Genomic DNA, 13,384 nt, shown 5'->3' on the forward strand with positions numbered 1-13,384 from the left:
ACTAAGTGTAAGAGAGGGTAGTGATGCCAGTGTACCAATATGTTAACTGGGTATTATCAACCACATACAGACCTAAATCCTGCAGTAATATTACAATATTGAAAATTTGAACTACCTAAGATGCGTTTAAAAGAGAACTGAGATTATTATTATAAAATTAAAAGCACTGAGATATTAAAAAATTAATATAATAAAAAGAATAAAAGCTGACAACAAAGATAATTGTACTTTCCTGGCATTGGTTATTATTCTTATATCGTGGAAAAATAATTATACATAAAATATATTACATAAGATTTTTTTTTGTGGGTGGGGGTAATTTATGATTAAGTTTTATTGTAAAATAAACAAAAAAAGGGTTTAAAAATGTAAAAAAACAATCGGTATTTTTTTTTTGCTTTTGATTTTTCTATGTTTGCTATGTTAAAAGGAAGAAACTAAAAAGATTTTCACTGAAAAAGGTACAACCTTTAAAAAAGTTACCTAAGATTTCCTTTTTCCTGGTGGGAAGAGGGGGGAATTATGATGAAATTTTATTGCATTATTACTAAAAAATTTTTATCAAGACTTTTAATAATATTAAAAATTTAAATTGAAAATTAAACAAAAAAATTGAAAAATTAAAAAAAAACGATATTTTTTAGATTTAATCGGTTTCCTCATTTCCCGAAAGTGTTTTTTTTTTTTTGGGTTGTATGCACTACTACTATGCTTACGAAAAAATTAAAAAAACTCGGTAAAAAATATGCAATAATAATAATAATTTTTCGATTTTTGGGGAAGGGAGAATTTTTGGGCAAAATATTTTCAAAAATAGAAAGATAAGCATGCGCGCATATAATGAGCTTAATATAAAGTGTAGTTATGTTTATAAATTTTTGAGAAAATTAATCTCAAAAAAGACCTCACCCTGGAGAGATTGACCCCAAAATTTTATCAACAAATTGTGACATATACACGAGTCTTTACAAAATTTCATTAAATTCAATTTAACCAGTCAAAAGTTATTATCAAACAGCCAACACATACGTATTATATGTAAGTACGCACGTATGTACGAACATTAATCAATCCCCAATTTATTTTAGGGGAGGGGGAGATTCCTGGGTCATGAAACGTTGAGAAATGCAAAAAACCATACACCATTTTTACGAGGAAAGTAAAAATTACAGAATACACAAAGCCTACCTACGTTTGCGTGAGATGTGCATAAACCGGCTATATAATTTATAACCGCAGATGAAAATTATCCTGTTGAGATAGGCAATCCTTTGAGATAAAAACATAGACACTGAGACATCATTGTGTAGACTATGATTTCTCAGTGTCTATCTTTCTATGCGTAATTCTCCTGCTAATTTACAATTAGCAAACAATTGCAAGGTTAATAGGTTCAGCAGTGTACAAGTGTTCCGTCAAATATGTTAATGTCAAATAGGTTAAGAGCTTGAGACCCTTAAATAGTTGAATTGAGATTCCGGCTGTGACGATGCATAAACTGGAAGGGACTACCCTAGATAGAGATGTCGTAAATCTGAGCACTCACATCTTTGCCAAGGGCCAGCCCTACGTAGCACTGAGTCGCGTGAGACAATTGGAGAGTTTAACCATTAATTGTTTGGATTCCAGAAAATTGCTGTATGATCCGCAGGATAAAAAATCTCTCGAGGAACTCAATTTCAAACACACTGAAATTATTACAATTTCCTCATTTGGCTTAGTGCGTTAAATACGCTACATCCGTACGTTTTCGAATCCTGAATTTTTCTGGATATCAGTACGAAGTATTAAATAATAAAAAAAAAATTATAAAAATTAAAAAACACAACTTCCAAGAAAAAAGAAAATAGGGTATGAAAATAAAGGACTAAAGATCGTTATGCAGTATTTAATTAAATAAAATAATGGGTGACCAACCAACCAACTTTCAGACAGTTGAAATACATAGGGTCCGGCATATAAATCTGACGATCTTGTAGTAATTGTTATGTTGGCAAAACTGTCAATGAGAAGGCGGGAGTGTTGTACATCGACAGGTTTATTCATGCTATTTCAGTAGCCAGTATGTCGTGAACAACGAGCCTTTGTGATTGAAGCCTATTTTAAAAATAATTACTCTGTTATTGTGACACAGCGTTTATTTCGCAGACATTTCAATTTAAATCGACTTCTGTTCCTAGTAGCAATAATATTGTTGTGGGTGAAGTATTTTAGGAACACATCGTCTGCTTTAAAAATGAAACCAACAAACCTTACGCTGTAAGGTTAGCTGTTACGCGGTCTCCACGACGTTCAACAACGAGACATGCTGCTGCGCTAGCCATTTCTGATCGAAGTGTACGACAAATTCTTCATGCCGACCTGAAATTCCATCCGTATAAGATATGATGTTACTGCAGCAACTTAATGCAAATGATTGGGCGTCTCGCAAAGCAGCTTCCGAGGTCATCCTCAAAAATTTCCACCAGGATGCCATTATTCTTTTAAGTGAAGAGGCGCATTTTCATCTGTCAGGATTTGTGAATATAGAAAATTACCGTTATTGGACTTCGCATAATCCACGGCAAATTTTTGAAAAACCACTTCACAGTCGATATGTTACAGTGTGGTGTGCGGTTTCAATGTTCGGCATAATTGGCCCGTATTTTTTTTGAGGAGTTAAATCCCAGAGTAACAGTAACAACTCATCGATACATAAACATGTTGAATGAATTTCTGCGACCAAAACCGAATGACTTTCAAGGACTTGAAATTTGGTTTCAACAGGATGTTGCCACCGTCCATACGGCGAGAATCGCAATGTATGTTCTCCAAGAAACCTTTCCTGGACGTTTGATTTCCTGATTTGTCGACATTCCTTGGCCAGCGCGTTCACCTGATCTGGCTGTTTGCGATTTTTTTTTTCTGTGGGGATATCTCAAACATAAAGTATTCAGTAGTAGACCACAGTCAATTTCAGAACTCAAGGAGGCCATTCAACTAGAAATTTAAACGGTTCCACAAGTGATGATTGAGCGAGCAATGTCAAATTTTAGGATGAAGTTAAATGAGTGTGTGAGGATTAATGGGAAACATTTGGACGACATACTATTCAAATAAAAAGAAAATCTATTTAAGTAATTCACTATAAATTACAAAAATTGATCTTTAATTTGATATATTAAATGTTTTAATAGTACGAAACACAGTTTAATTACTATCCCTCAAAAATCGTCAGGTTTATATGGCCGGACCCTGTATTTCGTGTGTGGAAATAGCAGGCAATTAAGGTTGTCTAATGATTAAGTTCTCATCAGGACTTATACCGATAAGAAAATTTTGCCGTTCAAGGAAAATTTTTAAATGCAGTCGGATGCCCTTTAATGTAAAATAATTACTATTCACAGCCCCCCGACTGCACTGAAAAATTTTCGTTGATTAACATAGTTTTCTTATCGATGTAAGACCCTGGTAAGAACTTAATCATTACACAACCTTAAATACCAGCTATTTCTACAACATAAAAATTTATTTAAATAAATTATAACTGAATGAAAGTCGATTGTTCACAGTTGAGCTACTACAGAAACAAACATACATACATATACCGTAAATACATTGCACTCCTTTTTGGGCAATCATGTAAAAAAATAAGTGATTATAAAAAAATTTTATGACTGAGAATTTTATTTTCGTACGAATTTCTATTAACAAGAACTACCGTGCGACACGATCGAGGAACATATTTAAATCGATATAAATATAATTATTATTATAATTTGTTACATACGTACTTTTTGTTGCTCTACTAAATTTATGGCTATAGTTTTATCTATGAATCTCCTTAACATTAATTTCTAGTAACAGAAGTAACTTTGTAAACAGAACAATCGAATGCTATAGAGCGTTAAATAAGGTTCATTTCTGAGTAGGCCTACATCAATTAATTTTTGTTCTGGTTTGGTTCCATCATGATTTTGAATTATACCAGGGAATAGCCCGTTTGAATTTTTTAAATCACAAGATCGGTTGCGAAATTATAATAACATTTCCGAATAACCGTGAACTGTTAGAGTTCACGGTTATTACTGTTATTACGGTTATACTGTCGAGAATATAAATGATACGTGCAAAGGTTAGCCTTCAACCTACTTCTAAACACTGCACCTTGTTTGAATTTTGAAAATCGGACGATTGTTTGAAGAGATATAAAAGTACCCCATTCGACTTCCCAAAACAGCGCCCCAGAAACACCCGGTTGATGTAGAAAATCGGTCTACCTCACACGGTAAGTCCATTATTTTTATTATATAAAAAGAGAAATTTGTAATAAAACTCTTACCGGCCGATTTCATTTATTAAACAAGGAATAATCATAAAAATTGTATTATTTCTGTAAATGTGATATGTATTATTCGTTGTATAATAAATGAAATCGGGCCGGTAAGAGTTTTGTAACAAATTTCTCTTTCTTTCTTATTACATGGAACGCTTAAACATTGTTTATTATCTATTATTGTGTAGCTATTGCCTATTATTTAACATGTATTTTTTTTAAAGAAAATTCTAAATTAATAACAAATTTTGATAATAGAAATGTAGTGTCTTACCTTTTATGATATCAGTATCATTTTGTTAAAAACAGATTTATTTATATTACAGAAATTTCTGCTTTTTGAGCGGCAGAAATGATATCTGCAAAACTCCTACCGTACGGTCTACAATTTCATTGTAATTTTTTTTGGATATCACTGCGTTTTGTTCGATTATTCTTTTATTTTTTTTTTTTATGAATTACTGATTTTTATCTTATGGATTTGTTAATAAAATGTATTGCCTTTCTAAAACAAACAAATTGAATTTGACGACCAATTTTTTTTGTTGATAGTCACATCATTCACTTTATATCATTTTTTTCCTTTTTTAATAAACCTAGTATAATGACCTTTACGAATCGAAAATCCGTGATGTAATATTGCACTTATTACTTTGTAAATATAACCCTCGATTTTTATCGTTAAATTTGATTTTACCAATCGAATTTACTTCTGTTTTATTTATTCCTTTTTTAATAAAACTAGTATAACCTTTTGTAAATTAATACCTTTATTTTTTTTTTACGAAGTGATGGGAATTGAAAAAATTGTTTCATCTTCAGTACTTTCATTTACATAACAGCATTTACTACTAAACCAAGCTGTAGTATATTTTCTTTTAAATTTTATTATTTCAAGTACATTATCAAGTTTTTGTACGCTACCTAGCACTATCAATTACTGCCATCTAGCGGCGCAATTCATAAAGTCACCGTAAACAAAAAAATGAATGACATTTTCGAGTCCCGCAGTTCATCAAATGGTAAAAAAGTTATGTAACAAAATTCGAGATATTTTTTGAAAGTATTCTTTATTACTAATCTAATTGAATTGAAATATAATATTTTTACGCTTATTTTTTCCCCCATTTTAATTTCACTGTTAGGTTAGGTAATATGTAGAATTGTTAACGTAGTTCGTTGACTTCGTCGCCTATTACCATCGAAGTTCTAACGAACTCCGTGATAAATATTTACAATATAACCTATGACATTCCAGGTAACGTAAGGATTCTAACGCGGGGTCATACATCTAAATCAGATCAGCTGTTGAGCAGCTACGGTGGAACAAACATACATGCACACTAAATATATTACACTTATTTTTGGGCAGTCATGTAAAAATAGTACATTCTTCATCAAATTTTGGAATAGGTAATTATTATAAATGAATCATTTAATAGAAGAATTTTGTAGTTGAAGATTATTTGATAGTGGTACATGAAGTTCTTCATTGATCCATTCAATTCCAGTTGAAAAAAAATCACTAAAATTAGAAAATAGGACATGCCATCAAAATATGAAGAAGAAAAACATTCTGAATTATCAGTTGCTATTATAAAAATAAAAAAAAAGGTGGAGAAAATTCCATATTTAAGCAGTATTGAATTATTACAGAAATTAATGTACAAAAAATATATTTATATGTTATAATCTATAATCAATAATAAACAATCCAAAATAATAATAATATTATAATTGTTACACTTCTAACATATAACAGATTTGTTCTCAGTAGTTACATACAATCTGGGTAAAACTTGCTTGGAGATATATTTGTTTTCCAATGGGCAAGCAGTTATTTTTGTATTGAAAAACAAAAAATAACTACTTGCCCTTTTTTTTATTGAAAAGTTTATATTAAATTCATTATTTAAATTAATTAAAACCCCATGAATTTGTGAACCGTTCTGCATATACGAGTATTTAGTATTATAACATTCTGCATGGATCTGTTTAACCCCTCCAGCAATTGTACTATTTTTAATCCTTCCAAAAGTTCCAAAATTATTTCCCAACAACTTAAACTAAACAGCTAAGTTGTCTATATCTCTTTTGCTTTTGTTTTGATTACAGGACTAAGGATATTATTGGGGACAGAGATATAAATGACATACGGACATCTTTTCACCTTCTCAATCAACTTGAAGTCTGATCTACTGTGGGAAATAGGTCTGTCAGTCAGGATTGCTCGATCGAAATATAACTTAAAGTGATCATTCTCCAACAAAGAAGATTTGACTGTAGTGACTCTTGCACAGAGACACAATTCACATTTGTTGGCTGCTTTATGAAGGATTATATGGGCAACTTTGATAATATCTTAAATATTCAGTTTGTACTAAAATTTTGTATCCTGATGATATATGGTCGATGGATTCTAGTAATCAGTGACTAATCGTCAGGAAGAGTAGGATCACCTTCAACATGCTTAACATAACTACGTGTTACGATCGGCATCCAATTCACCCAATCTCGTCCAGTTGTTGGACGCTTTTCTATTCACAAATTCTTGGCCTAGAGCGAAGCAATGCTTACCGTGATTGTCTCGCTTAACCACTGATCACTTGTGGACAACTTGAGAACTTGTACAAGTGATCGGTCACTTGTAGACTGTGAATCAACCTCGTGTATGCAGTAGTCAGAAGTGCACTAATTCATTGTAATGTAATTTTGATCAGATTTCACTATTATTATTATACTATTGTCTGAAGAATTGTTATTTATTGTTTATTATTATTGTTATCAATTATTATCACCAGAGATCCATTTTCAGATGTCAGAAGGTAGAGGTTGTTTTTTTTTTCTGTTTAATAATAAAGGTGCTTCACTTATATTGAGATGTTTGTAGAGAGCTAACGAAATGATGAACGACGATGATTTCTTCAGTAATTGAATTTCGATTTTTAAGAGAAAGATTTCAGGACATTAAAAAAGTTCCAAAAAATTAATAAATATCTATGATGTATATTATTTACTTGTTAGTTCACTTATTAGTCTTTACTAATGTATGTACATATTTTATTAAAAAACGAATTCAGTCATCAGAATTTATAAAGAATAATGTAGATTAAATAAGTTGAACCGCTATGTATTTTAATAAAACATAATGTGTAGAGCAATAGATGTTATGCAATAAATTAAATTAGAATTTAGAAATAGCTAATTATTTTTCAATAAATATGTATATATATACGTGCTCTTGCGCGCGTTCGCAGACACAAACACATATACACACACATTTACATCTAGGAGCAAACTAGAATTGTTACGGATTACAAATTTTTTTCTTCATTTTATAATTTTGACAAAATTATAAAATTATATTTATTTTTCTGACCTTCAAGATTAAAAAGTGTAACTGCAATAATATCGTGCGTAAAAGGACGGAATTGAAAACAATGTGTACATTTTTTTATTTTAAAAAAATTAATAAATTATTCAATAATGAGAATAATAAATCGATTCCATGCAGGCCAAACAAATTATTTTAACACCAAATACAAACAAATATTAATCTCCGAATAATAATATATTAAATGAAATTCAATCAATTAATCACATACTACATGAAAACTATAGGGCAATGAATTATTCTAAATAGAATAAACACAAAATAGGGCATGGCGCAGTACGATAACATGAAATGAAGCCATCACAGACAATATATCAATGGAGATTAAATTAACACAACATGTCATCTATTTTGACAGTCAGTCCAACTTTTGTGTAAAGTGAAAATTTTACATCAAGGTAACGATTAAATCTAAATAATCCATACACGCAAAACATATTATATTGTAAACTAAAGTAATATTTATTTATTTAAACGTCAAATTATTTATTTTGTTAATTCGGAAGGAATTTGAGAAATCAATAATTTAAAAATCTCATAAATTTTATATCGAATTGATAACTTATTTCCAAAACCAAAATAAAAATGTAAAGCCATCTCTAACATCTTCTTAATGGGTTTTATATTTAAAATATTTAAATTTAAATACTTTATACATATCTGTACAGAATTTTAACGAAAAACAACAAATCTTAAAAAATAAAAACAATTCTTAAAATAAAATCCCTTTCAGCACGCCGGAAGGCAGAGGTAGATTTCACCCGTGCTAAGGGGATAAAAAACATTCCCACCTTAAAAACTAAGAAAAACGTCAAATTTACTCAATACCACAATAGTGGCAAGTTAAAAGAGTTTGACATGATTAGCATATGACAAGCCCCAACTTTTTACAATTCCAGCAACATTTTGGTCATCCCTTGCCGTAAGAGTTGGTCATATGAAAAATTGTTTCAGACAAAAGTTTGGGTAATGTTTAGAGGACTAACGACCACTCTAAACAAGAGTCGATAGTGTGCCTATTAAGGAAGGTATGATATTTTTTTCTTCGAAACCCCATTTTTTCCACCCCCTAGGCCAGTGGTTGGTGATATCAAAAAGCTTTACTTATATAAGTTTTAGGCTCATATACAAAGAATAGTGGGAACTTTAAACTTTTCGAAAAAGTCTCTTCATTTCCACCTTTTTTTTATACGAAGTCATTTTTTCTTAAAAGTGGTCCAAATTGGAACTAATAAAACTGTATTAAGCATGTAAGTCCATTCTCAGCAAAGACATTAACTCGGACCACTCATAATCCTACTCATTTGAACCCAGAATCAAAACTTTTCAGCGTCAACGGCCTGAATATGAAACTCACAATCATAACCTCGATGAATTTTGATCCAACCAATCAATGGATTGTTAATACTAATAAATTTCAACACACACACGATTAGCATACGTTATTTAAATCCGATATATCAATCAAGCATTCTCGTAACATTTTTAACCATTAGCTGCATTCTAAGCGATAAAATTCTAGAAATGATCATATAATTTTCTGATGAAAAACGACGTAATATTATTTATACCTTGACTTAATTAATTCACCACAGAAACCTGCACGTGGAAGTATGGAAATGAAATTTTGTAGCGTATAAAAAATTCCATGTTCGACCTAGATTCAAATCCTGGACTCCCTGGATAAAAGGCCAACATGTTACCACTTCGTCACAGAATTGGAATCGTATTATAAATAAATATTTATTTTTATCAGATTTTAGTAATTTAAAATTGAGAATAGTGTTGTTCACGTTGAAATTGATGTACTGATTTGAAATCTAACGTTAGAAATATTATAGTTATTTGTAATTTCAAATTTTATATGACCGATCTTTTTATACTTCGTATAAAAGACGATAATTAGAATATATAAAACATTTTTTGTTACAGCTACAAATTCAACCGCCGTATATAATCATCTAACTTTATTTTTGATTTAGAACGAAGGCAATAGGGAACAACGTATGACCAGGTAATTTTCTGACCGCCAATTCATATACAGTTAAAACGAATCAAAATTAAAATGTTATCGAATTGTCATGTATTAATTTGAATCCATGAAACGTTTATATATTCAAAAAGTATGACTTTAAAAAATGTTTGTTTTTAAAAACAAAATTTACGTTTTAAATTAATCGTTAAATCTTTTCTTTCGTTTGACGGGGGAAAGGTTTTGAATAAATTATTTAAGTTATCTGGTTTTCACTCCATATTTTTTTCAGCTCATAAAAATAACTTTAAATGTCACTTAAAAGGAGCAAAATACACAATAATTTTACATAATAATCACCTTGAAATGGAAATTTTTGCTTTTTTTTTTTATTGTTACGTTCTTAAAAAAAAATGATCAATCAGCATATTGACTGATCATTTATACACTTATAACTTCAACTCGAGAAGAAATAAGTTTTATATTTTTATACGGACAGGAAATACCCTTTATTTTATTTCTTGTTACAACTTGAGCCATGTAACTTTCGCAATGCGTCCAACAAGATTTTGTTTAAAAATCAGGTACTTTATCGAATACCTGTGACCACTGCTTCACAGACACCACCCCCCGGCGGGTGTCTGTAAGACCACATCCGTGATGATGTGGCCTCACAGACAGTTAATCCACCGTGTTGGTCTAGTGGTGAACGCGTCTTCCCAAATCAGCTGATTTGGAAGTCGAGAGTTCCAGCGTTCAAGTCCTAGTACAACCAGCTATTTTTACACGGACTTGAATACTAGATCGTGGATACCGGTGTTCTTTGGTGGTTGGGTTTCAATTAACCACACATCTCAGGTATGGTCGAACTGAGAATATACAAGACTACACTTCCTTTACACTCATACATATCATCCTCATTCATCCTCTGAAGAATTATCGAAACGGTACTTACCGGAGGCTAAACAGGAAAAAGAGAGAGAGGTTTCAATAAAGGAAAAAAATCTTGACTTTTTTGTTGGAATCATGACTTAAAGTCATGATTCCAACAAAAAAAGCAAATTAAAAGAAACCAAAAATAAAAAAGAAAATCAACAGTAATTAATTGCAAAAAATAATTAAGTCGACACGTCGATTAAACGAGTAAACAAATCAAGCCCTAGTTACCGTAGGCTAGTGTATTAAAAATAAATTTCTAAATTATAAAATAACACAACAAAAACTGATAATTAACTTGAAAAACACATAAAATAATGTAAAATAACAAATCACGAACGCACAACTAAATAAACGTACTACGAAATTCAGTTTAACGTAAACTAAACGTGTCGCAACAAAAAAAAAAAAACCGAAAACCCAACAAACACGCAACAAAACTACTAAAAGCATTACTTAACAACTAAAAACGAACAACAAAACGAAAATTAACAGAACTATTAACGAAAACCGCAATAATAACCACGATTACTCGGAGCAAAAAAAAACGCAAACGCAGTCATCAAGGCTGAACCTAACTTCAATATCAACATAACCTAACCAAACACACCCTACTGCAGCTTCGCTCGGTAAACTCGTCTAATTAACGTTAACATGTCAGTTTTATACAGCAATGATAAAATCTTTAATGATGGCTAATAGAGTTTGTTGGATTCTTATTTATGTGAATTTCTATGGCGTCAGCGACGTCAGGGTGAGGAAATTTTGTTCAATTTGATATTTTAACATATTAGCCAGTTGTTTCATATTGTAATAACATTATCGTTTAGTTAAATAAGTTTGTATAAATTGTGTTTACAAAAGTAAGTGTAATTATGATTTGTTATAAATATTATATTTATTTTTAATTGTACCCCGTAATTTCTTCAAAATAACTTTATCTAATCACGTAAATACATGCATTTTTAATGAATCATGAAATTGCACAATATTAAAAAATATTGTTAAAAAGAAAATAATAGGAAACTTTTTGCGGTGGGGGGAAATTCCGAAAGAGTAACTAATGGAGTAAAGTGTTTATCTTATTCTGATTGAAATCAATTCTATTCCTTGATAAACGTCACACCTTAATAAAAGTCATTCAAATTGAACAACCTTATCGATTCCAACCTGCAGCGTTTCTCATATTAGGAACTTTAAACCATATGTGGGGATCACTCAGTTCGGATGTACGTACGGCTGTAGACCCGTATTAGTTTGTTAAGTGGGTGGCTCTTGCAGATGTACAGATAACCTAAAAATATTTATCAATTGAGCTGATTAAGTTCTGGATTCATGTGGCTAGAATTCAGTTAGACTGTTCGAAATTGTTAGCCCGGAATGCGGAGTTGAGGGCACAGTGGACCATGTCTCCGGTACGAAGCTGAACGTACCAGAGTTGGTAGGGAACTTGAGAGAGTGCACTCCTTTTTGGATCTGCGAGTCAACTGGAGAACTCGCAGTGAGTGGACGATAGTGGCCAGCTTCCTAAAATCTCTTGCCCAGGGCAGGGCGGCTGAAGGGATTTAGGATAGGAACCCGGGTGGCTAGGTTCCGTCTGGACAGTTTGATTGACCGAAGGTAGGCGCTAAGGTAGCGAGCCTCGGTTAGATGTAATTGGTGTTTTTGGTATTGGAATTAAGCTGTCAGCGGAGTTGCGGCCGCTGCCAACGGGCATGGTTATCCTTGCCCGGGGGGTGCGGTCACGCTTCAACAAGGGCATTTATGAGCTAACGACACTGTCGGCGGGGCGTCTCTGGGTACCGCTCCGGTGGTACGCAGGGGCGTCTTGACGGCGCGGTTTGCGAAAGATGGTGAATGTCACGCGGGACTCAGCGATGGAGCTGTGCGGGAGTAGGCGTTTATTCTCCTCTCCCGGGCGGACCGGAGCGGAGGCAGATAGAAACTCATTGAGCAATAAGCGGGGTTCTTAAGGGAACTAGGTCTAAATTTCGCTGTGTGAAACTTTAGTGGGAAAGTTTGTTATAGAGGCTGTTAGTACGAGACATTCAGTAATTGGCTCTTTAAAAGTTAGGACTAGGCGCGGGGTCTTCATTCCGCGGTTAGGCTTCTAGCTTAGTTCCTGAGGGCGACGTGGTAGCTACAGGTGTCCGTTGTCTTCTTTCTGAAGGCATAAACACATAAAACTATCTCGGGGTGAATTTTACCGATGCAGATGTCCCTCGGGGCATCTGCATCGGTGGCATCTCTGCGGGGCCTGGACTGAAAGCTGTAGTGCGCAATCAGTTTGAGGGTGAGAAGATGTCCTCCGTTAAAGCCACTACTGGGTAGGAACGGAGGGGGTGGTGTAGTGACCGGAAACGCTACGAGGTGGGATCTTCTCCCCTCGGGGGGGGAAATCGAGATGTTCGAAATTGTTAGCGGGGTTCTTTAAGAGAACTAGGACCAAACTTCGTTGTGTTTAACGCTTTTAGTGGGAAAGTTGTTGTAATGGTAGTTTGTTCAAATCCGAGACATTCAATAAATTGGCTCATTAATAGTTAGAGCTAGGCGCGGGGTCTTCATTCCGCGGTTAGCCTTCTAGCTTAGTTCCTGGGGCGACGTGGTAGCTGCAGGTGTCCGTTGTCTTCTTCTGAAGGCATAAACCTAAAACAACTAGGTTTTTTACCGATGGGGTGAATTTACCGATGCAGATGTCCCTCGGGGCATCTGCATCGGTGGCCTGAACTGTGGTGTGCAATCAGTTTGAGGGCGAGAAGATGTCCTC

Source organism: Lycorma delicatula, chromosome 9 (assembly GCF_047948215.1).
Source record: "Lycorma delicatula isolate Av1 chromosome 9, ASM4794821v1, whole genome shotgun sequence".
NCBI classification, from domain to species: domain Eukaryota; kingdom Metazoa; phylum Arthropoda; class Insecta; order Hemiptera; family Fulgoridae; genus Lycorma; species Lycorma delicatula.